We start from the raw sequence: 15,774 nt of genomic DNA, 5'->3' as shown, positions 1-15,774 counted from the left end.
ATTTATTAGAAACTTGGTAACGTGAAGCGGACAGCCGTGATCGTATAGTGGTTAGTACCTTGCGTTGTGGCCGCAATAACCCAGGTTCGAATCCTGGTCACGGCATTAAACCTCGTTTTTTAAATATATTTTCCTTTTTCGAAATTTATTAGAAACTTGGTAACGTGAAGTGGACGGCCGTGATCGTATAGTGGTTAGTACCTTGCGTTGTGGCCGCAATAACCCAGGTTCGAATCCTGGTCACGGCATTAAACCTCGTTTTTTAAATATATTTTCCTTTTTGGAAATTTATTAGAAACTTGGTAACGTGAAGTGGACGGCCGTGATCGTATAGTGGTTAGTACCTTGCGTTGTGGCCGCAATAACCCAGGTTCGAATCCTGGTCACGGCATTAAACCTCGTTTTTTAAATATATTTTCCTTTTTGGAAATTTATTAGAAACTTGGTAACGTGAAGTGGACGGCCGTGATCGTATAGTGGTTAGTACCTTGCGTTGTGGCCGCAATAACCCAGGTTCGAATCCTGGTCACGGCATTAAACCTCTTTTTTTAAATATTTTGTAATTTTTCCTTTTTGGAAATTTATTAGAAACTTGGTAACGTGAAGTGGACAGCCGTGATCGTATAGTGGTTAGTACCTTGCGTTGTGGCCGCAATAACCCAGGTTCGAATCCTGGTCACGGCATTAAACCTCGTTTTTTAAATATATTTTCCTTTTTGGAAATTTATTAGAAACTTGGTAACGTGAAGTGGACAGCCGTGATCGTATAGTGGTTAGTACCTTGCGTTGTGGCCGCAATAACCCAGGTTCGAATCCTGGTCACGGCATTAAACCTCGTTTTTTAAATATATTTTCCTTTTTGGAAATTTATTAGAAACTTGGTACCGTGAAGTGGACGGCCGTGATCGTATAGTGGTTAGTACCTTGCGTTGTGGCCGCAATAACCCAGGTTCGAATCCTGGTCACGGCATTAAACCTCTTTTTTAAATATATTTTCCTTTTTGGAAATTTATTAGAAACTTGGTAACGTGAAGTGGACGGCCGTGATCGTATAGTGGTTAGTACCTTGCGTTGTGGCCGCAATAACCCAGGTTCGAATCCTGGTCACGGCATTAAACCTCTTTTTTTAAATATTTTGTAATTTTTCCTTTTTGGAAATTTATTAGAAACTTGGTAACGTGAAGTGGACAGCCGTGATCGTATAGTGGTTAGTACCTTGCGTTGTGGCCGCAATAACCCAGGTTCGAATCCTGGTCACGGCATTAAACCTCGTTTTTTAAATATATTTTCCTTTTTGGAAATTTATTAGAAACTTGGTAACGTGAAGTGGACAGCCGTGATCGTATAGTGGTTAGTACCTTGCGTTGTGGCCGCAATAACCCAGGTTCGAATCCTGGTCACGGCATTAAACCTCGTTTTTTAAATATATTTTCCTTTTTGGAAATTTATTAGAAACTTGGTACCGTGAAGTGGACGGCCGTGATCGTATAGTGGTTAGTACCTTGCGTTGTGGCCGCAATAACCCAGGTTCGAATCCTGGTCACGGCATTAAACCTCTTTTTTAAATATATTTTCCTTTTTGGAAATTTATTAGAAACTTGGTAACGTGAAGTGGACGGCCGTGATCGTATAGTGGTTAGTACCTTGCGTTGTGGCCGCAATAACCCAGGTTCGAATCCTGGTCACGGCATTAAACCTCGTTTTTTAAATATATTTTCCTTTTTGGAAATTTATTAGAAACTTGGTCACGTGAAATGGACGGCCGTGATCGTATAGTGGTTAGTACCTTGCGTTGTGGCCGCAATAACCCAGGTTCGAATCCTGGTCACGGCATTAAACCTCGTTTTTTAAATATATTTTCCTTTTTGGAAATTTATTAGAAACTTGGTAACGTGAAGTGGACGGCCGTGATCGTATAGTGGTTAGTACCTTGCGTTGTGGCCGCAATAACCCAGGTTCGAATCCTGGTCACGGCATTAAACCTCGTTTTTTAAATATATTTTCCTTTTTGGAAATTTATTAGAAACTTGGTAACGTGAAGTGGACAGCCGTGATCGTATAGTGGTTAGTACCTTGCGTTGTGGCCGCAATAACCCAGGTTCGAATCCTGGTCACGGCATTAAACCTCGTTTTTGAAATATATTTTCCTTTTTGGAAATTTATTAGAATCTTGGTAACGTGAAGTGGACGGCCGTGATCGTATAGTGGTTAGTACCTTGCGTTGTGGCCGCAATATCCCAGGTTCGAATCCTGGTCACGGCATTAAACCTCGTTTTTTAAATATATTTTCCTTTTTGGAAATTTATTAGAAACTTGGTAACGTGAAGTGGACGGCCGTGATCGTATAGTGGTTAGTACCTTGCGTTGTGGCCGCAATAACCCAGGTTCGAATCCTGGTCACGGCATTTAACCTCGTTTTTTAAATATATTTTCCTTTTTGGAAATTTATTAGAAACTTGGTAACGTGAAGTGGACAGCCGTGATCATATAGTGGTTAGTACCTTGCGTTGTGGCCGCAATAACCCAGGTTCGAATCCTGGTCACGGCATTAAACCTCGTTTTTTAAATATATTTTCCTTTTTGGAAATTTATTAGAAACTTGGTAACGTGAAGTGGACAGCCGTGATCGTATAGTGGTTAGTACCTTGCGTTGTGGCCGCAATAACCCAGGTTCGAATCCTGTTCACGGCATTAAACCTCGTTTTTTAAATATATTTTCCTTTTTGGAAATTTATTAGAAACTTGGTACCGTGAAGTGGACGGCCGTGATCGTATAGTGGTTAGTACCTTGCGTTGTGGCCGCAATAACCCAGGTTCGAATCCTGGTCACGGCATTAAACCTCTTTTTTTAAATATTTTGTAATTTTTCCTTTTTGGAAATTTATTAGAAACTTGGTAACGTGAAGTGGACAGCCGTGATCGTATAGTGGTTAGTACCTTGCGTTGTGGCCGCAATAACCCAGGTTCGAATCCTGGTCACGGCATTAAACCTCGTTTTTTAAATATATTTTCCTTTTTGGAAATTTATTAGAAACTTGGTAACGTGAAGTGGACGGCCGTGATCGTATAGTGGTTAGTACCTTGCGTTGTGGCCGCAATAACCCAGGTTCGAATCCTGGTCACGGCATTAAACCTCTTTTTTTAAATATTTTGTAATTTTTCCTTTTTGGAAATTTATTAGAAACTTGGTAACGGGAAGTGGACGGCCGTGATCGTATAGTGGTTAGTACCTTGCGTTGTGGCCGCAATAACCCAGGTTCCAATCCTGGTCACGGCATTAAACCTCGTTTTTTTAAATATTTTGTAATTTTTCCTTTTTGGAAATTTATTAGAAATTTGGTAACGTGAAGTGGACAGCCGTGATCGTATAGTGGTTAGTACCTTGCGTCGTGGCCATAATAACCCAGGTTCGAATCCTGGTCACGGCATTAAACCTCTTTTTTTAAATATTTTGTAATTTTTCCTTTTTGGAAATTTATTAGAAACTTGGTAACGTGAAGTGGACAGCCGTGATCGTATAGTGGTTAGTACCTTGCGTTGTGGCCGCAATAACCCAGGTTCGAATCCTGGTCACGGCATTAAACCTCGTTTTTTAAATATATTTTCCTTTTTGGAAATTTATTAGAAACTTGGTAACGTGAAGTGGACGGCCGTGATCGTATAGTGGTTAGTACCTTGCGTTATGGCCGCAATAACCCAGGTTCGAATCCTGGTCACGGCATTAAACCTCTTTTTTTAAATATTTTGTAATTTTTCCTTTTTGGAAATTTATTAGAAACTTGGTAACGTGAAGTGGACAGCCGTGATCGTATAGTGGTTAGTACCTTGCGTTGTGGCCGCAATAACCCAGGTTCGAATCCTGGTCACGGCATTAAACCTCGTTTTTTAAATATATTTTCCTTTTTGGAAATTTATTAGAAACTTGGTAACGTGAAGTGGACGGCCGTGATCGTATAGTGGTTAGTACCTTGCGTTGTGGCCGCAATAACCCAGGTTCGAATCCTGGTCACGGCATTAAACCTCGTTTTTTAAATATATTTTCCTTTTTGGAAATTTATTAGAAACTTGGTAACGTGAAGTGGACAGCCGTGATCGTATAGTGGTTAGTACCTTGCGTTGTGGCCGCAATAACCCAGGTTCGAATCCTGGTCACGGCATTAAACCTCGTTTTTTAAATATATTTTCCTTTTTCGAAATTTATTAGAAACTTGGTAACGTGAAGTGGACAGCCGTGATCGTATAGTGGTTAGTACCTTGCGTTGTGGCCGCAATAACCCAGGTTCGAATCCTGGTCACGGCATTAAACCTCGTTTTTTAAATATATTTTCCTTTTTCGAAATTTATTAGAAACTTGGTAACGTGAAGCGGACAGCCGTGATCGTATAGTGGTTAGTACCTTGCGTTGTGGCCGCAATAACCCAGGTTCGAATCCTGGTCACGGCATTAAACCTCGTTTTTTAAATATATTTTCCTTTTTGGAAATTTATTAGAAACTTGGTAACGTGAAGTGGACGGCCGTGATCGTATAGTGGTTAGTACCTTGCGTTGTGGCCGCAATAACCCAGGTTCGAATCCTGGTCACGGCATTAAACCTCGTTTTTTAAATATATTTTCCTTTTTGGAAATTTATTAGAAACTTGGTAACGTGAAGTGGACGGCCGTGATCGTATAGTGGTTAGTACCTTGCGTTGTGGCCGCAATAACCCAGGTTCGAATCCTGGTCACGGCATTAAACCTCTTTTTTTAAATATTTTGTAATTTTTCCTTTTTGGAAATTTATTAGAAACTTGGTAACGTGAAGTGGACAGCCGTGATCGTATAGTGGTTAGTACCTTGCGTTGTGGCCGCAATAACCCAGGTTCGAATCCTGGTCACGGCATTAAACCTCGTTTTTTAAATATATTTTCCTTTTTGGAAATTTATTAGAAACTTGGTAACGTGAAGTGGACAGCCGTGATCGTATAGTGGTTAGTACCTTGCGTTGTGGCCGCAATAACCCAGGTTCGAATCCTGGTCACGGCATTAAACCTCGTTTTTTAAATATATTTTCCTTTTTGGAAATTTATTAGAAACTTGGTAACGTGAAGTGGACAGCCGTGATCGTATAGTGGTTAGTACCTTGCGTTGTGGCCGCAATAACCCAGGTTCGAATCCTGGTCACGGCATTAAACCTCGTTTTTTAAATATATTTTCCTTTTTGGAAATTTATTAGAAACTTGGTAACGTGAAGTGGACGGCCGTGATCGTATAGTGGTTAGTACCTTGCGTTGTGGCCGCAATAACCCAGGTTCGAATCCTGGTCACGGCATTAAACCTCTTTTTTTAAATATTTTGTAATTTTTCCTTTTTGGAAATTTATTAGAAACTTGGTAACGTGAAGTGGACAGCCGTGATCGTATAGTGGTTAGTACCTTGCGTTGTGGCCGCAATAACCCAGGTTCGAATCCTGGTCACGGCATTAAACCTCGTTTTTTAAATATATTTTCCTTTTTGGAAATTTATTAGAAACTTGGTAACGTGAAGTGGACAGCCGTGATCGTATAGTGGTTAGTACCTTGCGTTGTGGCCGCAATAACCCAGGTTCGAATCCTGGTCACGGCATTAAACCTCGTTTTTTAAATATATTTTCCTTTTTGGAAATTTATTAGAAACTTGGTAACGTGAAGTGGACAGCCGTGATCGTATAGTGGTTAGTACCTTGCGTTGTGGCCGCAATAACCCAGGTTCGAATCCTGGTCACGGCATTAAACCTCGTTTTTTAAATATATTTTCCTTTTTGGAAATTTATTAGAAACTTGGTAACGTGAAGTGGACGGCCGTGATCGTATAGTGGTTAGTACCTTGCGTTGTGGCCGCAATAACCCAGGTTCGAATCCTGGTCACGGCATTAAACCTCTTTTTTTAAATATTTTGTAATTTTTCCTTTTTGGAAATTTATTAGAAACTTGGTAACGTGAAGTGGACAGCCGTGATCGTATAGTGGTTAGTACCTTGCGTTGTGGCCGCAATAACCCAGGTTCGAATCCTGGTCACGGCATTAAACCTCGTTTTTTAAATATATTTTCCTTTTTGGAAATTTATTAGAAACTTGGTACCGTGAAGTGGACGGCCGTGATCGTATAGTGGTTAGTACCTTGCGTTGTGGCCGCAATAACCCAGGTTCGAATCCTGGTCACGGCATTAAACCTCTTTTTTAAATATATTTTCCTTTTTGGAAATTTATTAGAAACTTGGTAACGTGAAGTGGACGGCCGTGATCGTATAGTGGTTAGTACCTTGCGTTGTGGCCGCAATAACCCAGGTTCGAATCCTGGTCACGGCATTAAACCTCGTTTTTTAAATATATTTTCCTTTTTGGAAATTTATTAGAAACTTGGTCACGTGAAATGGACGGCCGTGATCGTATAGTGGTTAGTACCTTGCGTTGTGGCCGCAATAACCCAGGTTCGAATCCTGGTCACGGCATTAAACCTCGTTTTTTAAATATATTTTCCTTTTTGGAAATTTATTAGAAACTTGGTAACGTGAAGTGGACAGCCGTGATCGTATAGTGGTTAGTACCTTGCGTTGTGGCCGCAATAACCCAGGTTCGAATCCTGGTCACGGCATTAAACCTCGTTTTTGAAATATATTTTCCTTTTTGGAAATTTATTAGAATCTTGGTAACGTGAAGTGGACGGCCGTGATCGTATAGTGGTTAGTACCTTGCGTTGTGGCCGCAATATCCCAGGTTCGAATCCTGGTCACGGCATTAAACCTCGTTTTTTAAATATATTTTCCTTTTTGGAAATTTATTAGAAACTTGGTAACGTGAAGTGGACGGCCGTGATCGTATAGTGGTTAGTACCTTGCGTTGTGGCCGCAATAACCCAGGTTCGAATCCTGGTCACGGCATTTAACCTCGTTTTTTAAATATATTTTCCTTTTTGGAAATTTATTAGAAACTTGGTAACGTGAAGTGGACAGCCGTGATCATATAGTGGTTAGTACCTTGCGTTGTGGCCGCAATAACCCAGGTTCGAATCCTGGTCACGGCATTAAACCTCGTTTTTTAAATATATTTTCCTTTTTGGAAATTTATTAGAAACTTGGTAACGTGAAGTGGACAGCCGTGATCGTATAGTGGTTAGTACCTTGCGTTGTGGCCGCAATAACCCAGGTTCGAATCCTGTTCACGGCATTAAACCTCGTTTTTTAAATATATTTTCCTTTTTGGAAATTTATTAGAAACTTGGTACCGTGAAGTGGACGGCCGTGATCGTATAGTGGTTAGTACCTTGCGTTGTGGCCGCAATAACCCAGGTTCCAATCCTGGTCACGGCATTAAACCTCTTTTTTTAAATATTTTGTAATTTTTCCTTTTTGGAAATTTATTAGAAACTTGGTAACGGGAAGTGGACGGCCGTGATCGTATAGTGGTTAGTACCTTGCGTTGTGGCCGCAATAACCCAGGTTCCAATCCTGGTCACGGCATTAAACCTCGTTTTTTTAAATATTTTGTAATTTTTCCTTTTTGGAAATTTATTAGAAATTTGGTAACGTGAAGTGGACAGCCGTGATCGTATAGTGGTTAGTACCTTGCGTTGTGGCCGCAATAACCCAGGTTCGAATCCTGGTCACGGCATTAAACCTCTTTTTTTAAATATTTTGTAATTTTTCCTTTTTGGAAATTTATTAGAAACTTGGTAACGTGAAGTGGACAGCCGTGATCGTATAGTGGTTAGTACCTTGCGTTGTGGCCGCAATAACCCAGGTTCGAATCCTGGTCACGGCATTAAACCTCGTTTTTTAAATATATTTTCCTTTTTGGAAATTTATTAGAAACTTGGTAACGTGAAGTGGACGGCCGTGATCGTATAGTGGTTAGTAGCTTGCGTCGTGGCCGCAATAACCCAGGTTCGAATCCTGGTCACGGCATTAAACCTCTTTTTTTAAATATTTTGTAATTTTTCCTTTTTGGAAATTTATTAGAAACTTGGTAACGTGAAGTGGACGGCCGTGATCGTATAGTGGTTAGTAGCTTGCGTCGTGGCCGCAATAACCCAGGTTCGAATCCTGGTCACGGCATTAAACCTCTTTTTTTAAATATTTTGTAATTTTTCCTTTTTGGAAATTTATTAGAAACTCGGTAACGGGAAGTGGACGGCCGTGATCGTATAGTGGTTAGTACCTTGCGTTGTGGCCGCAATAACCCAGGTTCGAATCCTGGTCACGGCATTAAACCTCTTTTTTTAAATATTTTGTAATTTTTCCTTTTTGGAAATTTATTAGAAATTTGGTAACGTGAAGTGGACGGCCGTGATCGTATAGTGGTTAGTACCTTGCGTTGTGGCCGCAATAACCCAGGTTCGAATCCTGGTCACGGCATAAAACCTCTTTTTTTAAATATTTTGTAATTTTTCCTTTTTGGAAATTTATTAGAAACTTGGTAACGTGAAGTGGACGGCCGTGATCGTATAGTGGTTAGTAGCTTGCGTCGTGGCCGCAATAACCCAGGTTCGAATCCTGGTCACGGCATTAAACCTCTTTTTTTAAATATTTTGTAATTTTTCCTTTTTGGAAATTTATTAGAAACTCGGTAACGGGAAGTGGACGGCCGTGATCGTATAGTGGTTAGTAGCTTGCGTCGTGGCCGCAATAACCCAGGTTCGAATCCTGGTCACGGCATTAAACCTCTTTTTTTAAATATTTTGTAATTTTTCCTTTTTGGAAATTTATTAGAAACTCGGTAACGGGAAGTGGACGGCCGTGATCGTATAGTGGTTAGTACCTTGCGTTGTGGCCGCAATAACCCAGGTTCGAATCCTGGTCACGGCATTAAACCTCTTTTTTTAAATATTTTGTAATTTTTCCTTTTTGGAAATTTATTAGAAATTTGGTAACGTGAAGTGGACGGCCGTGATCGTATAGTGGTTAGTACCTTGCGTTGTGGCCGCAATAACCCAGGTTCGAATCCTGGTCACGGCATTAAACCTCTTTTTTTAAATATTTTGTAATTTTTCCTTTTTGGAAATTTATTAGAAACTTGGTAACGTGAAGTGGACGGCCGTGATCGTATAGTGGTTAGTACCTTGCGTTGTGGCCGCAATAACCCAGGTTCGAATCCTGGTCACGGCATTAAACCTCTTTTTTTAAATATTTTGTAATTTTTCCTTTTTGGAAATTTATTAGAAATTTGGTAACGTGAAGTGGACGGCCGTGATCGTATAGTGGTTAGTACCTTGCGTTGTGGCCGCAATAACCCAGGTTCGAATCCTGGTCACGGCATTAAACCTCTTTTTTTAAATATTTTGTAATTTTTCCTTTTTGGAAATTTATTAGAAACTTGGTAACGTGAAGTGGACGGCCGTGATCGTATAGTGGTTAGTACCTTGCGTTGTGGCCGCAATAACCCAGGTTCGAATCCTGGTCACGGCATTAAACCTCTTTTTTTAAATATTTTGTAATTTTTCCTTTTTGGAAATTTATTAGAAACTTGGTAACGTGAAGTGGACGGCCGTGATCGTATAGTGGTTAGTACCTTGCGTTGTGGCCGCAATAACCCAGGTTCGAATCCTGGTCACGGCATTAAACCTCTTTTTTTAAATATTTTGTAATTTTTCCTTTTTGGAAATTTATTAGAAACTTGGTAACGTGAAGTGGACGGCCGTGATCGTATAGTGGTTAGTACCTTGCGTTGTGGCCGCAATAACCCAGGTTCGAATCCTGGTCACGGCATTAAACCTCTTTTTTTAAATATTTTGTAATTTTTCCTTTTTGGAAATTTATTAGAAACTTGGTAACGTGAAGTGGACGGCCGTGATCGTATAGTGGTTAGTACCTTGCGTTGTGGCCGCAATAACCCAGGTTCGAATCCTGGTCACGGCATTAAACCTCATTTTTAAATATTTTGTAATTTTTCCTTTTTGGAAATTTATTAGAAATTTGGTAACGTGAAGTGGACGGCCGTGATCGTATAGTGGTTAGTACCTTGCGTTGTGGCCGCAATAACCCAGGTTCGAATCCTGGTCACGGCATTAAACCTCTTTTTTTAAATATTTTGTAATTTTTCCTTTTTGGAAATTTATTAGAAACTTGGTAACGTGAAGTGGACGGCCGTGATCGTATAGTGGTTAGTACCTTGCGTTGTGGCCGCAATAACCCAGGTTCGAATCCTGGTCACGGCATTAAACCTCTTTTTTTAAATATTTTGTAATTTTTCCTTTTTGGAAATTTATTAGAAACTTGGTAACGTGAAGTGGACGGCCGTGATCGTATAGTGGTTAGTACCTTGCGTTGTGGCCGCAATAACCCAGGTTCGAATCCTGGTCACGGCATTAAACCTCTTTTTTTAAATATTTTGTAATTTTTCCTTTTTGGAAATTTATTAGAAACTTAGTAACCTGAAGTGGACAGCCGTGATCGTACAGTGGTTAGTACCTTGCGTTGTGGCCGCAATAACCCAGGTTCGAATCCTGGTCACGGCATTAAACCTCGTTTTTTAAATTTATTTTCCTTTTTGGAAATATATTAGAAACTTGGTAACGTGATGTGGACAGCAGTGATCGTTTAGTGGTTAGTACCTTGCGTTGTGGCCGCAATATCCCAGGTTCGACTCCTGGTCACGGCATTAAACCTCGTTTTTTAAATTTATTTTCCTTTTTGGAAATTTATTAGAAACTTGGTAACGTGAAGTGGACAGCAGTGATCGTTTAGTGGTTAGTACCTTGCGTTGTGGCCGCAATAACCCAGGTTCGAATCCTGGTCACGGCATTAAACCTAGTTTTTTTAAATATTTTGTAATTTTTCCTTTTTGGAAATTTATTAAAAACTTGGTAACGTGAAGTGGACAGCCGTGATCGTACAGTGGTTAGTACCTTGCGTTGTGGCCGCAATAACCCAGGTTCGAATCCTGGTCACGGCATTAAACCTCGTTTTTTAAATATTTTGTAATTTTCCTTTTTGGAAATTTATTAGCAACTTGGTAACGTGAAGTGGACGGCCGTGATCGTATAGTGGTAAGTACCTTGCGTTGGGGCCGCAATAACCCAGGTTCGAATCCTGGTCACGGCATTAAACCTTGTTTTTTAAATATTTTGTAATTTTCCTTTTTGGAAATTTATTAGCAACTTGGTAACGTGAAGTGGACGGCCGTGATCGTATAGTGGTTAGTACCTTGCGTTGGGGCCGCAATAACCCAGGTTCGAATCCTGGTCACGGCATTAAACCTCGTTTTTTAAATATTTTGTAATTTTCCTTTTTGGAAATTTATTAGAAACTTGGTAACGTGAAGTGGACGGCCGTGATCGTATAGTGGTAAGTACCTTGCGTTGGGGCCGCAATAACCCAGGTTCGAATCCTGGTCACGGCATTAAACCTTGTTTTTTAAATATTTTGTAATTTTCCTTTTTGGAAATTTATTAGCAACTTGGTAACGTGAAGTGGACGGCCGTGATCGTATAGTGGTTAGTACCTTGCGTTGGGGCCGCAATAACCCAGGTTCGAATCCTGGTCACGGCATTAAACCTCGTTTTTTAAATATTTTGTAATTTTCCTTTTTGGAAATTTATTAGAAACTTGGTAACGTGAAGTGGACAGCCGTGATCGTACAGTGGTTAGTACCTTGCGTTGTGGCCGCAATAACCCAGGTTCGAATCCTGGTCACGGCAATAAACCTCGTTTTTTAAATATTTTGTAATTTTCCTTTTTGGAAATTTATTAGAAACTTGGTAACTTGAAGTGGACAGCCGTGATCGTATAGTGGTTAGTACCTTGCGTTGGGGCCGCAATAACCCAGGTTCGAATCCTGGTCACGGCATTAAACCTCGTTTTTTAAATATTTTGTAATTTTCCTTTTTGGAAATTTATTAGAAACTTGGTAACGTGAAGTGGACAGCCGTGATCGTACAGTGGTTAGTACCTTGCGTTGTGGCCGCAATAACCCAGGTTCGAATCCTGGTCACGGCAATAAACCTCGTTTTTTAAATATTTTGTAATTTTCCTTTTTGGAAATTTATTAGAAACTTGGTAACGTGAAGTGGACAGCCGTGATCGTACAGTGGTTAGTACCTTGCGTTGGGGCCGCAATAACCCAGGTTCGAATCCTGGTCACGGCAATAAACCTCGTTTTTTAAATATTTTGTAATTTTCCTTTTTGGAAATTTATTAGCAACTTGGTAACGTGAAGTGGACAGCAGTGATCGTTTAGTGGTTAGTACCTTGCGTTGTGGCCGCAATATCCCAGGTTCGACTCCTGGTCACGGCATTAAACCTCGTTTTTTAAATTTAATTTCCTTTTTGGAAATTTATTAGAAACTTGGTAACGTGAAGTGGACAGCAGTGATCGTTTAGTGGTTAGTACCTTGCGTTGTGGCCGCAATAACCCAGGTTCGAATCCTGGTCGCGGCATTAAACCTCGTTTTTTAAATATATTTTCCTTTTTGGAAATTTCTTAGAAACTTGGTAACGTGATGTGGACAGCCGTGATCGTATAGTGGTTAGTACCTTGCGTTGTGGCCGCAATAACCCAGGTTCGAATCCTGGTCACGGCATTAAGCCTAGTTTTTTTAAATATTTTGTAATTTTTCCTTTTTGGAAATTTCTTAGAAACTTGGTAACGTGAAGTGGACAGCAGTGATCGTTTAGTGGTTAGTACCTTGCGTTGTGGCCGCAATAACCCAGGTTCGAATCCTGGTCACGGCCTTAAACCTCGTTTTTTAAATATTTTGTAATTTTCCTTTTTGGAAATTTATTAGCAACTTGGTAACGTGAAGTGGACGGCCGTGATCGTATAGTGGTTAGTACCTTGCGTTGGGGCCGCAATAACCCAGGTTCGAATCCTGGTCACGGCATTAAACCTCGTTTTTTAAATATTTTGTAATTTTCCTTTTTGGAAATTTATTAGCAACTTGGTAACGTGAAGTGGACGGCCGTGATCGTATAGTGGTTAGTACCTTGCGTTGGGGCCGCAATAACCCAGGTTCGAATCCTGGTCACGGCATTAAACCTCGTTTTTTAAATATTTTGTAATTTTCCTTTTTGGAAATTTATTAGCAACTTGGTAACGTGAAGTGGACGGCCGTGATCGTATAGTGGTTAGTACCTTGCGTTGGGGCCGCAATAACCCAGGTTCGAATCCTGGTCACGGCATTAAACCTAGTTTTTTTAAATATTTTGTAATTTTTCCTTTTTGGAAATTTATTAGCAACTTGGTAACGTGAAGTGGACGGCCGTGATCGTATAGTGGTTAGTACCTTGCGTTGTGGCCGCAATAACCCAGGTTCGAATCCTGGTCACGGCAATAAACCTCGTTTTTTAAATATTTTGTAATTTTCCTTTTTGGAAATTTATTAGAACCTTGGTAACGTGAAGTGGACAGCCGTGATCGTATAGTGGTTAGTACCTTGCGTTGTGGCCGCAATAACCCAGGTTCGAATCCTGGTCACGGCAATAAACCTCGTTTTTTAAATATTTTGTAATTTTCCTTTTTGGAAATTTATTAGAAACTTGGTAACGTGAAGTGGACGGCCTTGATCGTAAAGTGGTTAGTACCTTGCGTTGTGGCCGCAATAACCCAGGTTCGAATCCTGGTCACGGCATTAAACCTCGTTTTTTAAATATATTTTCCTTTTTGAAAATTTATTAGAAACTTGGTAACGTGAAGTGGACGGCCGTGATCGTATAGTGGTTAGTACCTTGCGTTGTGGCCGCAATAACCCAGGTTCGAATCCTGGTCACGGCATTAAACCTAGTTTTTTAAAATATTTTGTAATTTTTCCTTTTTGGAAATTTATTAGAAACTTGGTAACGTAAAATGGACAGCGTGATCGTATAGTGGTTAGTACCTTGCGTTGTGGCCGCAATAACCTAGGTTCGAATCCTGGTCACGGCATTAAACCTCGTTTTTTAAATATATTTTCCTTTTTGGAAATTTATTAGAAACTTGGTAACGTGAACTGGACGGCCGTGATCGTTTAGTGGTTAGTACCTTGCGTTGTGGCCGCAATAACCCAGGTTCGAATCCTGGTCACGGCATTAAACCTCGTTTTTTTAAATATTTTGTAATTTTTCCTTTTTGGAAATTTATTAGAAACTTGGTAACGTGAAGTGGACAGCCGTGGTCGTATAGTGGTTAGTACCTTGCGTTGTGGCCGCAATAACCCAGGTTCGACTCCTGGTCACGGCATTAAACCTCGTTTTTTAAATTTATTTTCCTTTTTGGAAATTTATTAGAAACTTGGTAACGTGAAGTGGACAGCAGTGATCGTTTAGTGGTTAGTACCTTGCGTTGTGGCCGCAATAACCCAGGTTCGAATCCTGGTCGCGGCATTAAACCTCGTTTTTTAAATATATTTTCCTTTTTGGAAATTTCTTAGAAACTTGGTAACGTGATGTGGACAGCCGTGATGGTATAGTGGTTAGTACCTTGCGTTGTGGCCGCAATAACCCAGGTTCGAATCCTGGTCACGGCATTAAACCTAGTTTTTTTAAATATTTTGTAATTTTTCCTTTTTGGAAATTTATTAGAAACTTGGTAACGTGAAGTGGACAGCCGTGATCGTACAGTGGTTAGTACCTTGCGTTGTGGCCGCAATAACCCAGGTTCGAATCCTGGTCACGGCATTAAACCTCGTTTTTTAAATATTTTGTAATTTTCCTTTTTGGAAATTTATTAGCAACTTGGTAACGTGAAGTGGACGGCCGTGATCGTATAGTGGTTAGTACCTTGCGTTGGGGCCGCAATAACCCAGGTTCGAATCCTGGTCACGGCATTAAACCTCGTTTTTTAAATATTTTGTAATTTTCCTTTTTGGAAATTTATTAGCAACTTGGTAACGTGAAGTGGACAGCCGTGATCGTATAGTGGTTAGTACCTTGCGTTGTGGCCGCAATAACCCAGGTTCGAATCCTGGTCACGGCAATAAACCTCGTTTTTTAAATATTTTGTAATTTTCCTTTTTGGAAATTTATTAGCAACTTGGTAACGTGAAGTGGACGGCCGTGATCGTATAGTGGTTAGTACCTTGCGTTGGGGCCGCAATAACCCAGGTTCGAATCCTGTTCACGGCAATAAACCTCGTTTTTTAAATTTATTTTCCTTTTTGGAAATTTATTAGAAACTTGGTAACGTGAAGTGGACAGCAGTGATCGTTTAGTGGTTAGTACCTTGCGTTGTGGCCGCAATATCCCAGGTTCGACTCCTGGTCACGGCATTAAACCTCGTTTTTTAAATTTAATTTCCTTTTTGGAAATTTATTAGAAACTTGGTAACGTGAAGTGGACAGCAGTGATCGTTTAGTGGTTAGTACCTTGCGTTGTGGCCGCAATAACCCAGGTTCGAATCCTGGTCGCGGCATTAAACCTCGTTTTTTAAATATATTTTCCTTTTTGGAAATTTATTAGAAACTTGGTAACGTGAAGTGGACAGCAGTGATCGTTTAGTGGTTAGTACCTTGCGTTGTGGCCGCAATAACCCAGGTTCGAATCCTGGTCGCGGCATTAAACCTCGTTTTTTAAATATATTTTCCTTTTTGGAAATTTATTAGAAACTTGGTAACGTGAAGTGGACAGCCGTGATCGTATAGTGGTTAGTACCTTGCGTTGTGGCCGCAATAACCCAGGTTCGAATCCTGGTCACGGCATTAAGCCTAGTTTTTTTAAATATTTTGTAATTTTTCCTTTTTGGAAATTTATTAGAAACTTGGTAACGTGAAGTGGACAGCCGTGATCGTACAGTGGTTAGTACCTTGCGTTGTGGCCGCAATAACCCAGGTTCGAATCCTGGTCACGGCCTTA

The 15,774-nt window shown here is 40.3% G+C and overlaps 82 non-coding genes across 82 annotated transcripts; all 82 read left to right on the top strand.

The window, feature by feature from the left end:
• Window positions 1-33: 33 nt before the first annotated feature.
• TRNAH-GUG (transfer RNA histidin (anticodon GUG)) lies at window positions 34-105 on the top strand. The gene has a single exon. It is a non-coding gene; the product is annotated as a tRNA-His (tRNA).
• Window positions 106-176: 71 nt separating this feature from the next.
• TRNAH-GUG (transfer RNA histidin (anticodon GUG)) lies at window positions 177-248 on the top strand. Its single transcript has one exon. It is a non-coding gene; the product is annotated as a tRNA-His (tRNA).
• Window positions 249-319: 71 nt separating this feature from the next.
• Window positions 320-391, top strand: TRNAH-GUG (transfer RNA histidin (anticodon GUG)). The gene has a single exon. It is a non-coding gene; the product is annotated as a tRNA-His (tRNA).
• A 71-nt stretch (window positions 392-462) lies between these two features.
• Window positions 463-534, top strand: TRNAH-GUG (transfer RNA histidin (anticodon GUG)). The gene has a single exon. It is a non-coding gene; the product is annotated as a tRNA-His (tRNA).
• Window positions 535-612: 78 nt separating this feature from the next.
• Window positions 613-684, top strand: TRNAH-GUG (transfer RNA histidin (anticodon GUG)). The gene has a single exon. It is a non-coding gene; the product is annotated as a tRNA-His (tRNA).
• A 71-nt stretch (window positions 685-755) lies between these two features.
• Window positions 756-827, top strand: TRNAH-GUG (transfer RNA histidin (anticodon GUG)). Its single transcript has one exon. It is a non-coding gene; the product is annotated as a tRNA-His (tRNA).
• A 71-nt stretch (window positions 828-898) lies between these two features.
• TRNAH-GUG (transfer RNA histidin (anticodon GUG)) lies at window positions 899-970 on the top strand. Its single transcript has one exon. It is a non-coding gene; the product is annotated as a tRNA-His (tRNA).
• A 70-nt stretch (window positions 971-1,040) lies between these two features.
• On the top strand, window positions 1,041-1,112 carry TRNAH-GUG (transfer RNA histidin (anticodon GUG)). The gene has a single exon. It is a non-coding gene; the product is annotated as a tRNA-His (tRNA).
• A 78-nt stretch (window positions 1,113-1,190) lies between these two features.
• On the top strand, window positions 1,191-1,262 carry TRNAH-GUG (transfer RNA histidin (anticodon GUG)). Its single transcript has one exon. It is a non-coding gene; the product is annotated as a tRNA-His (tRNA).
• Window positions 1,263-1,333: 71 nt separating this feature from the next.
• Window positions 1,334-1,405, top strand: TRNAH-GUG (transfer RNA histidin (anticodon GUG)). The gene has a single exon. It is a non-coding gene; the product is annotated as a tRNA-His (tRNA).
• A 71-nt stretch (window positions 1,406-1,476) lies between these two features.
• TRNAH-GUG (transfer RNA histidin (anticodon GUG)) lies at window positions 1,477-1,548 on the top strand. The gene has a single exon. It is a non-coding gene; the product is annotated as a tRNA-His (tRNA).
• Window positions 1,549-1,618: 70 nt separating this feature from the next.
• Window positions 1,619-1,690, top strand: TRNAH-GUG (transfer RNA histidin (anticodon GUG)). Its single transcript has one exon. It is a non-coding gene; the product is annotated as a tRNA-His (tRNA).
• A 71-nt stretch (window positions 1,691-1,761) lies between these two features.
• On the top strand, window positions 1,762-1,833 carry TRNAH-GUG (transfer RNA histidin (anticodon GUG)). The gene has a single exon. It is a non-coding gene; the product is annotated as a tRNA-His (tRNA).
• A 71-nt stretch (window positions 1,834-1,904) lies between these two features.
• On the top strand, window positions 1,905-1,976 carry TRNAH-GUG (transfer RNA histidin (anticodon GUG)). Its single transcript has one exon. It is a non-coding gene; the product is annotated as a tRNA-His (tRNA).
• A 71-nt stretch (window positions 1,977-2,047) lies between these two features.
• On the top strand, window positions 2,048-2,119 carry TRNAH-GUG (transfer RNA histidin (anticodon GUG)). Its single transcript has one exon. It is a non-coding gene; the product is annotated as a tRNA-His (tRNA).
• A 71-nt stretch (window positions 2,120-2,190) lies between these two features.
• Window positions 2,191-2,262, top strand: TRNAH-GUG (transfer RNA histidin (anticodon GUG)). The gene has a single exon. It is a non-coding gene; the product is annotated as a tRNA-His (tRNA).
• A 71-nt stretch (window positions 2,263-2,333) lies between these two features.
• On the top strand, window positions 2,334-2,405 carry TRNAH-GUG (transfer RNA histidin (anticodon GUG)). Its single transcript has one exon. It is a non-coding gene; the product is annotated as a tRNA-His (tRNA).
• Window positions 2,406-2,762: 357 nt separating this feature from the next.
• TRNAH-GUG (transfer RNA histidin (anticodon GUG)) lies at window positions 2,763-2,834 on the top strand. The gene has a single exon. It is a non-coding gene; the product is annotated as a tRNA-His (tRNA).
• Window positions 2,835-2,912: 78 nt separating this feature from the next.
• Window positions 2,913-2,984, top strand: TRNAH-GUG (transfer RNA histidin (anticodon GUG)). The gene has a single exon. It is a non-coding gene; the product is annotated as a tRNA-His (tRNA).
• A 71-nt stretch (window positions 2,985-3,055) lies between these two features.
• On the top strand, window positions 3,056-3,127 carry TRNAH-GUG (transfer RNA histidin (anticodon GUG)). Its single transcript has one exon. It is a non-coding gene; the product is annotated as a tRNA-His (tRNA).
• A 379-nt stretch (window positions 3,128-3,506) lies between these two features.
• On the top strand, window positions 3,507-3,578 carry TRNAH-GUG (transfer RNA histidin (anticodon GUG)). Its single transcript has one exon. It is a non-coding gene; the product is annotated as a tRNA-His (tRNA).
• A 71-nt stretch (window positions 3,579-3,649) lies between these two features.
• TRNAH-AUG (transfer RNA histidin (anticodon AUG)) lies at window positions 3,650-3,721 on the top strand. The gene has a single exon. It is a non-coding gene; the product is annotated as a tRNA-His (tRNA).
• A 78-nt stretch (window positions 3,722-3,799) lies between these two features.
• Window positions 3,800-3,871, top strand: TRNAH-GUG (transfer RNA histidin (anticodon GUG)). Its single transcript has one exon. It is a non-coding gene; the product is annotated as a tRNA-His (tRNA).
• Window positions 3,872-3,942: 71 nt separating this feature from the next.
• Window positions 3,943-4,014, top strand: TRNAH-GUG (transfer RNA histidin (anticodon GUG)). The gene has a single exon. It is a non-coding gene; the product is annotated as a tRNA-His (tRNA).
• Window positions 4,015-4,085: 71 nt separating this feature from the next.
• Window positions 4,086-4,157, top strand: TRNAH-GUG (transfer RNA histidin (anticodon GUG)). Its single transcript has one exon. It is a non-coding gene; the product is annotated as a tRNA-His (tRNA).
• A 71-nt stretch (window positions 4,158-4,228) lies between these two features.
• On the top strand, window positions 4,229-4,300 carry TRNAH-GUG (transfer RNA histidin (anticodon GUG)). Its single transcript has one exon. It is a non-coding gene; the product is annotated as a tRNA-His (tRNA).
• A 71-nt stretch (window positions 4,301-4,371) lies between these two features.
• On the top strand, window positions 4,372-4,443 carry TRNAH-GUG (transfer RNA histidin (anticodon GUG)). The gene has a single exon. It is a non-coding gene; the product is annotated as a tRNA-His (tRNA).
• Window positions 4,444-4,514: 71 nt separating this feature from the next.
• TRNAH-GUG (transfer RNA histidin (anticodon GUG)) lies at window positions 4,515-4,586 on the top strand. Its single transcript has one exon. It is a non-coding gene; the product is annotated as a tRNA-His (tRNA).
• A 71-nt stretch (window positions 4,587-4,657) lies between these two features.
• Window positions 4,658-4,729, top strand: TRNAH-GUG (transfer RNA histidin (anticodon GUG)). The gene has a single exon. It is a non-coding gene; the product is annotated as a tRNA-His (tRNA).
• A 78-nt stretch (window positions 4,730-4,807) lies between these two features.
• TRNAH-GUG (transfer RNA histidin (anticodon GUG)) lies at window positions 4,808-4,879 on the top strand. The gene has a single exon. It is a non-coding gene; the product is annotated as a tRNA-His (tRNA).
• A 71-nt stretch (window positions 4,880-4,950) lies between these two features.
• On the top strand, window positions 4,951-5,022 carry TRNAH-GUG (transfer RNA histidin (anticodon GUG)). The gene has a single exon. It is a non-coding gene; the product is annotated as a tRNA-His (tRNA).
• A 71-nt stretch (window positions 5,023-5,093) lies between these two features.
• TRNAH-GUG (transfer RNA histidin (anticodon GUG)) lies at window positions 5,094-5,165 on the top strand. The gene has a single exon. It is a non-coding gene; the product is annotated as a tRNA-His (tRNA).
• A 71-nt stretch (window positions 5,166-5,236) lies between these two features.
• TRNAH-GUG (transfer RNA histidin (anticodon GUG)) lies at window positions 5,237-5,308 on the top strand. The gene has a single exon. It is a non-coding gene; the product is annotated as a tRNA-His (tRNA).
• Window positions 5,309-5,386: 78 nt separating this feature from the next.
• On the top strand, window positions 5,387-5,458 carry TRNAH-GUG (transfer RNA histidin (anticodon GUG)). Its single transcript has one exon. It is a non-coding gene; the product is annotated as a tRNA-His (tRNA).
• A 71-nt stretch (window positions 5,459-5,529) lies between these two features.
• On the top strand, window positions 5,530-5,601 carry TRNAH-GUG (transfer RNA histidin (anticodon GUG)). The gene has a single exon. It is a non-coding gene; the product is annotated as a tRNA-His (tRNA).
• A 71-nt stretch (window positions 5,602-5,672) lies between these two features.
• On the top strand, window positions 5,673-5,744 carry TRNAH-GUG (transfer RNA histidin (anticodon GUG)). Its single transcript has one exon. It is a non-coding gene; the product is annotated as a tRNA-His (tRNA).
• A 71-nt stretch (window positions 5,745-5,815) lies between these two features.
• On the top strand, window positions 5,816-5,887 carry TRNAH-GUG (transfer RNA histidin (anticodon GUG)). The gene has a single exon. It is a non-coding gene; the product is annotated as a tRNA-His (tRNA).
• Window positions 5,888-5,965: 78 nt separating this feature from the next.
• Window positions 5,966-6,037, top strand: TRNAH-GUG (transfer RNA histidin (anticodon GUG)). The gene has a single exon. It is a non-coding gene; the product is annotated as a tRNA-His (tRNA).
• A 71-nt stretch (window positions 6,038-6,108) lies between these two features.
• TRNAH-GUG (transfer RNA histidin (anticodon GUG)) lies at window positions 6,109-6,180 on the top strand. Its single transcript has one exon. It is a non-coding gene; the product is annotated as a tRNA-His (tRNA).
• Window positions 6,181-6,250: 70 nt separating this feature from the next.
• Window positions 6,251-6,322, top strand: TRNAH-GUG (transfer RNA histidin (anticodon GUG)). The gene has a single exon. It is a non-coding gene; the product is annotated as a tRNA-His (tRNA).
• A 71-nt stretch (window positions 6,323-6,393) lies between these two features.
• On the top strand, window positions 6,394-6,465 carry TRNAH-GUG (transfer RNA histidin (anticodon GUG)). The gene has a single exon. It is a non-coding gene; the product is annotated as a tRNA-His (tRNA).
• Window positions 6,466-6,536: 71 nt separating this feature from the next.
• TRNAH-GUG (transfer RNA histidin (anticodon GUG)) lies at window positions 6,537-6,608 on the top strand. Its single transcript has one exon. It is a non-coding gene; the product is annotated as a tRNA-His (tRNA).
• Window positions 6,609-6,679: 71 nt separating this feature from the next.
• On the top strand, window positions 6,680-6,751 carry TRNAH-GUG (transfer RNA histidin (anticodon GUG)). Its single transcript has one exon. It is a non-coding gene; the product is annotated as a tRNA-His (tRNA).
• Window positions 6,752-6,822: 71 nt separating this feature from the next.
• Window positions 6,823-6,894, top strand: TRNAH-GUG (transfer RNA histidin (anticodon GUG)). Its single transcript has one exon. It is a non-coding gene; the product is annotated as a tRNA-His (tRNA).
• A 658-nt stretch (window positions 6,895-7,552) lies between these two features.
• Window positions 7,553-7,624, top strand: TRNAH-GUG (transfer RNA histidin (anticodon GUG)). The gene has a single exon. It is a non-coding gene; the product is annotated as a tRNA-His (tRNA).
• A 78-nt stretch (window positions 7,625-7,702) lies between these two features.
• TRNAH-GUG (transfer RNA histidin (anticodon GUG)) lies at window positions 7,703-7,774 on the top strand. The gene has a single exon. It is a non-coding gene; the product is annotated as a tRNA-His (tRNA).
• Window positions 7,775-8,145: 371 nt separating this feature from the next.
• Window positions 8,146-8,217, top strand: TRNAH-GUG (transfer RNA histidin (anticodon GUG)). The gene has a single exon. It is a non-coding gene; the product is annotated as a tRNA-His (tRNA).
• Window positions 8,218-8,295: 78 nt separating this feature from the next.
• Window positions 8,296-8,367, top strand: TRNAH-GUG (transfer RNA histidin (anticodon GUG)). The gene has a single exon. It is a non-coding gene; the product is annotated as a tRNA-His (tRNA).
• A 378-nt stretch (window positions 8,368-8,745) lies between these two features.
• TRNAH-GUG (transfer RNA histidin (anticodon GUG)) lies at window positions 8,746-8,817 on the top strand. Its single transcript has one exon. It is a non-coding gene; the product is annotated as a tRNA-His (tRNA).
• A 78-nt stretch (window positions 8,818-8,895) lies between these two features.
• On the top strand, window positions 8,896-8,967 carry TRNAH-GUG (transfer RNA histidin (anticodon GUG)). The gene has a single exon. It is a non-coding gene; the product is annotated as a tRNA-His (tRNA).
• A 78-nt stretch (window positions 8,968-9,045) lies between these two features.
• Window positions 9,046-9,117, top strand: TRNAH-GUG (transfer RNA histidin (anticodon GUG)). Its single transcript has one exon. It is a non-coding gene; the product is annotated as a tRNA-His (tRNA).
• A 78-nt stretch (window positions 9,118-9,195) lies between these two features.
• On the top strand, window positions 9,196-9,267 carry TRNAH-GUG (transfer RNA histidin (anticodon GUG)). The gene has a single exon. It is a non-coding gene; the product is annotated as a tRNA-His (tRNA).
• Window positions 9,268-9,345: 78 nt separating this feature from the next.
• On the top strand, window positions 9,346-9,417 carry TRNAH-GUG (transfer RNA histidin (anticodon GUG)). Its single transcript has one exon. It is a non-coding gene; the product is annotated as a tRNA-His (tRNA).
• A 78-nt stretch (window positions 9,418-9,495) lies between these two features.
• TRNAH-GUG (transfer RNA histidin (anticodon GUG)) lies at window positions 9,496-9,567 on the top strand. Its single transcript has one exon. It is a non-coding gene; the product is annotated as a tRNA-His (tRNA).
• Window positions 9,568-9,645: 78 nt separating this feature from the next.
• TRNAH-GUG (transfer RNA histidin (anticodon GUG)) lies at window positions 9,646-9,717 on the top strand. Its single transcript has one exon. It is a non-coding gene; the product is annotated as a tRNA-His (tRNA).
• Window positions 9,718-9,795: 78 nt separating this feature from the next.
• Window positions 9,796-9,867, top strand: TRNAH-GUG (transfer RNA histidin (anticodon GUG)). Its single transcript has one exon. It is a non-coding gene; the product is annotated as a tRNA-His (tRNA).
• Window positions 9,868-9,944: 77 nt separating this feature from the next.
• On the top strand, window positions 9,945-10,016 carry TRNAH-GUG (transfer RNA histidin (anticodon GUG)). Its single transcript has one exon. It is a non-coding gene; the product is annotated as a tRNA-His (tRNA).
• A 78-nt stretch (window positions 10,017-10,094) lies between these two features.
• Window positions 10,095-10,166, top strand: TRNAH-GUG (transfer RNA histidin (anticodon GUG)). Its single transcript has one exon. It is a non-coding gene; the product is annotated as a tRNA-His (tRNA).
• Window positions 10,167-10,244: 78 nt separating this feature from the next.
• On the top strand, window positions 10,245-10,316 carry TRNAH-GUG (transfer RNA histidin (anticodon GUG)). Its single transcript has one exon. It is a non-coding gene; the product is annotated as a tRNA-His (tRNA).
• A 78-nt stretch (window positions 10,317-10,394) lies between these two features.
• TRNAH-GUG (transfer RNA histidin (anticodon GUG)) lies at window positions 10,395-10,466 on the top strand. The gene has a single exon. It is a non-coding gene; the product is annotated as a tRNA-His (tRNA).
• Window positions 10,467-10,831: 365 nt separating this feature from the next.
• Window positions 10,832-10,903, top strand: TRNAH-GUG (transfer RNA histidin (anticodon GUG)). The gene has a single exon. It is a non-coding gene; the product is annotated as a tRNA-His (tRNA).
• A 77-nt stretch (window positions 10,904-10,980) lies between these two features.
• On the top strand, window positions 10,981-11,052 carry TRNAP-GGG (transfer RNA proline (anticodon GGG)). The gene has a single exon. It is a non-coding gene; the product is annotated as a tRNA-Pro (tRNA).
• A 77-nt stretch (window positions 11,053-11,129) lies between these two features.
• On the top strand, window positions 11,130-11,201 carry TRNAP-GGG (transfer RNA proline (anticodon GGG)). The gene has a single exon. It is a non-coding gene; the product is annotated as a tRNA-Pro (tRNA).
• Window positions 11,202-11,278: 77 nt separating this feature from the next.
• TRNAP-GGG (transfer RNA proline (anticodon GGG)) lies at window positions 11,279-11,350 on the top strand. Its single transcript has one exon. It is a non-coding gene; the product is annotated as a tRNA-Pro (tRNA).
• A 77-nt stretch (window positions 11,351-11,427) lies between these two features.
• Window positions 11,428-11,499, top strand: TRNAP-GGG (transfer RNA proline (anticodon GGG)). Its single transcript has one exon. It is a non-coding gene; the product is annotated as a tRNA-Pro (tRNA).
• Window positions 11,500-11,576: 77 nt separating this feature from the next.
• On the top strand, window positions 11,577-11,648 carry TRNAH-GUG (transfer RNA histidin (anticodon GUG)). The gene has a single exon. It is a non-coding gene; the product is annotated as a tRNA-His (tRNA).
• Window positions 11,649-11,725: 77 nt separating this feature from the next.
• On the top strand, window positions 11,726-11,797 carry TRNAP-GGG (transfer RNA proline (anticodon GGG)). Its single transcript has one exon. It is a non-coding gene; the product is annotated as a tRNA-Pro (tRNA).
• Window positions 11,798-11,874: 77 nt separating this feature from the next.
• On the top strand, window positions 11,875-11,946 carry TRNAH-GUG (transfer RNA histidin (anticodon GUG)). The gene has a single exon. It is a non-coding gene; the product is annotated as a tRNA-His (tRNA).
• A 77-nt stretch (window positions 11,947-12,023) lies between these two features.
• On the top strand, window positions 12,024-12,095 carry TRNAP-GGG (transfer RNA proline (anticodon GGG)). The gene has a single exon. It is a non-coding gene; the product is annotated as a tRNA-Pro (tRNA).
• A 363-nt stretch (window positions 12,096-12,458) lies between these two features.
• On the top strand, window positions 12,459-12,530 carry TRNAH-GUG (transfer RNA histidin (anticodon GUG)). Its single transcript has one exon. It is a non-coding gene; the product is annotated as a tRNA-His (tRNA).
• Window positions 12,531-12,758: 228 nt separating this feature from the next.
• Window positions 12,759-12,830, top strand: TRNAP-GGG (transfer RNA proline (anticodon GGG)). The gene has a single exon. It is a non-coding gene; the product is annotated as a tRNA-Pro (tRNA).
• A 77-nt stretch (window positions 12,831-12,907) lies between these two features.
• On the top strand, window positions 12,908-12,979 carry TRNAP-GGG (transfer RNA proline (anticodon GGG)). Its single transcript has one exon. It is a non-coding gene; the product is annotated as a tRNA-Pro (tRNA).
• Window positions 12,980-13,056: 77 nt separating this feature from the next.
• TRNAP-GGG (transfer RNA proline (anticodon GGG)) lies at window positions 13,057-13,128 on the top strand. The gene has a single exon. It is a non-coding gene; the product is annotated as a tRNA-Pro (tRNA).
• Window positions 13,129-13,207: 79 nt separating this feature from the next.
• Window positions 13,208-13,279, top strand: TRNAH-GUG (transfer RNA histidin (anticodon GUG)). Its single transcript has one exon. It is a non-coding gene; the product is annotated as a tRNA-His (tRNA).
• Window positions 13,280-13,356: 77 nt separating this feature from the next.
• Window positions 13,357-13,428, top strand: TRNAH-GUG (transfer RNA histidin (anticodon GUG)). The gene has a single exon. It is a non-coding gene; the product is annotated as a tRNA-His (tRNA).
• Window positions 13,429-13,648: 220 nt separating this feature from the next.
• Window positions 13,649-13,720, top strand: TRNAH-GUG (transfer RNA histidin (anticodon GUG)). The gene has a single exon. It is a non-coding gene; the product is annotated as a tRNA-His (tRNA).
• A 658-nt stretch (window positions 13,721-14,378) lies between these two features.
• On the top strand, window positions 14,379-14,450 carry TRNAH-GUG (transfer RNA histidin (anticodon GUG)). The gene has a single exon. It is a non-coding gene; the product is annotated as a tRNA-His (tRNA).
• A 79-nt stretch (window positions 14,451-14,529) lies between these two features.
• Window positions 14,530-14,601, top strand: TRNAH-GUG (transfer RNA histidin (anticodon GUG)). Its single transcript has one exon. It is a non-coding gene; the product is annotated as a tRNA-His (tRNA).
• Window positions 14,602-14,678: 77 nt separating this feature from the next.
• On the top strand, window positions 14,679-14,750 carry TRNAP-GGG (transfer RNA proline (anticodon GGG)). The gene has a single exon. It is a non-coding gene; the product is annotated as a tRNA-Pro (tRNA).
• A 77-nt stretch (window positions 14,751-14,827) lies between these two features.
• TRNAH-GUG (transfer RNA histidin (anticodon GUG)) lies at window positions 14,828-14,899 on the top strand. Its single transcript has one exon. It is a non-coding gene; the product is annotated as a tRNA-His (tRNA).
• Window positions 14,900-15,548: 649 nt separating this feature from the next.
• TRNAH-GUG (transfer RNA histidin (anticodon GUG)) lies at window positions 15,549-15,620 on the top strand. Its single transcript has one exon. It is a non-coding gene; the product is annotated as a tRNA-His (tRNA).
• A 79-nt stretch (window positions 15,621-15,699) lies between these two features.
• Window positions 15,700-15,771, top strand: TRNAH-GUG (transfer RNA histidin (anticodon GUG)). Its single transcript has one exon. It is a non-coding gene; the product is annotated as a tRNA-His (tRNA).
• The last annotated feature ends 3 nt before the right edge of the window (window positions 15,772-15,774 follow it).

This window comes from Leiobunum rupestre, chromosome 4, assembly GCF_980474605.1.
Source record: "Leiobunum rupestre chromosome 4, qqLeiRupe1.1.hap1, whole genome shotgun sequence".
Taxonomy (NCBI): domain Eukaryota; kingdom Metazoa; phylum Arthropoda; class Arachnida; order Opiliones; family Sclerosomatidae; genus Leiobunum; species Leiobunum rupestre.
Note: the sequence above shows the minus strand (reverse complement) of the source record. Positions and strands in the feature narration are given on the sequence as shown.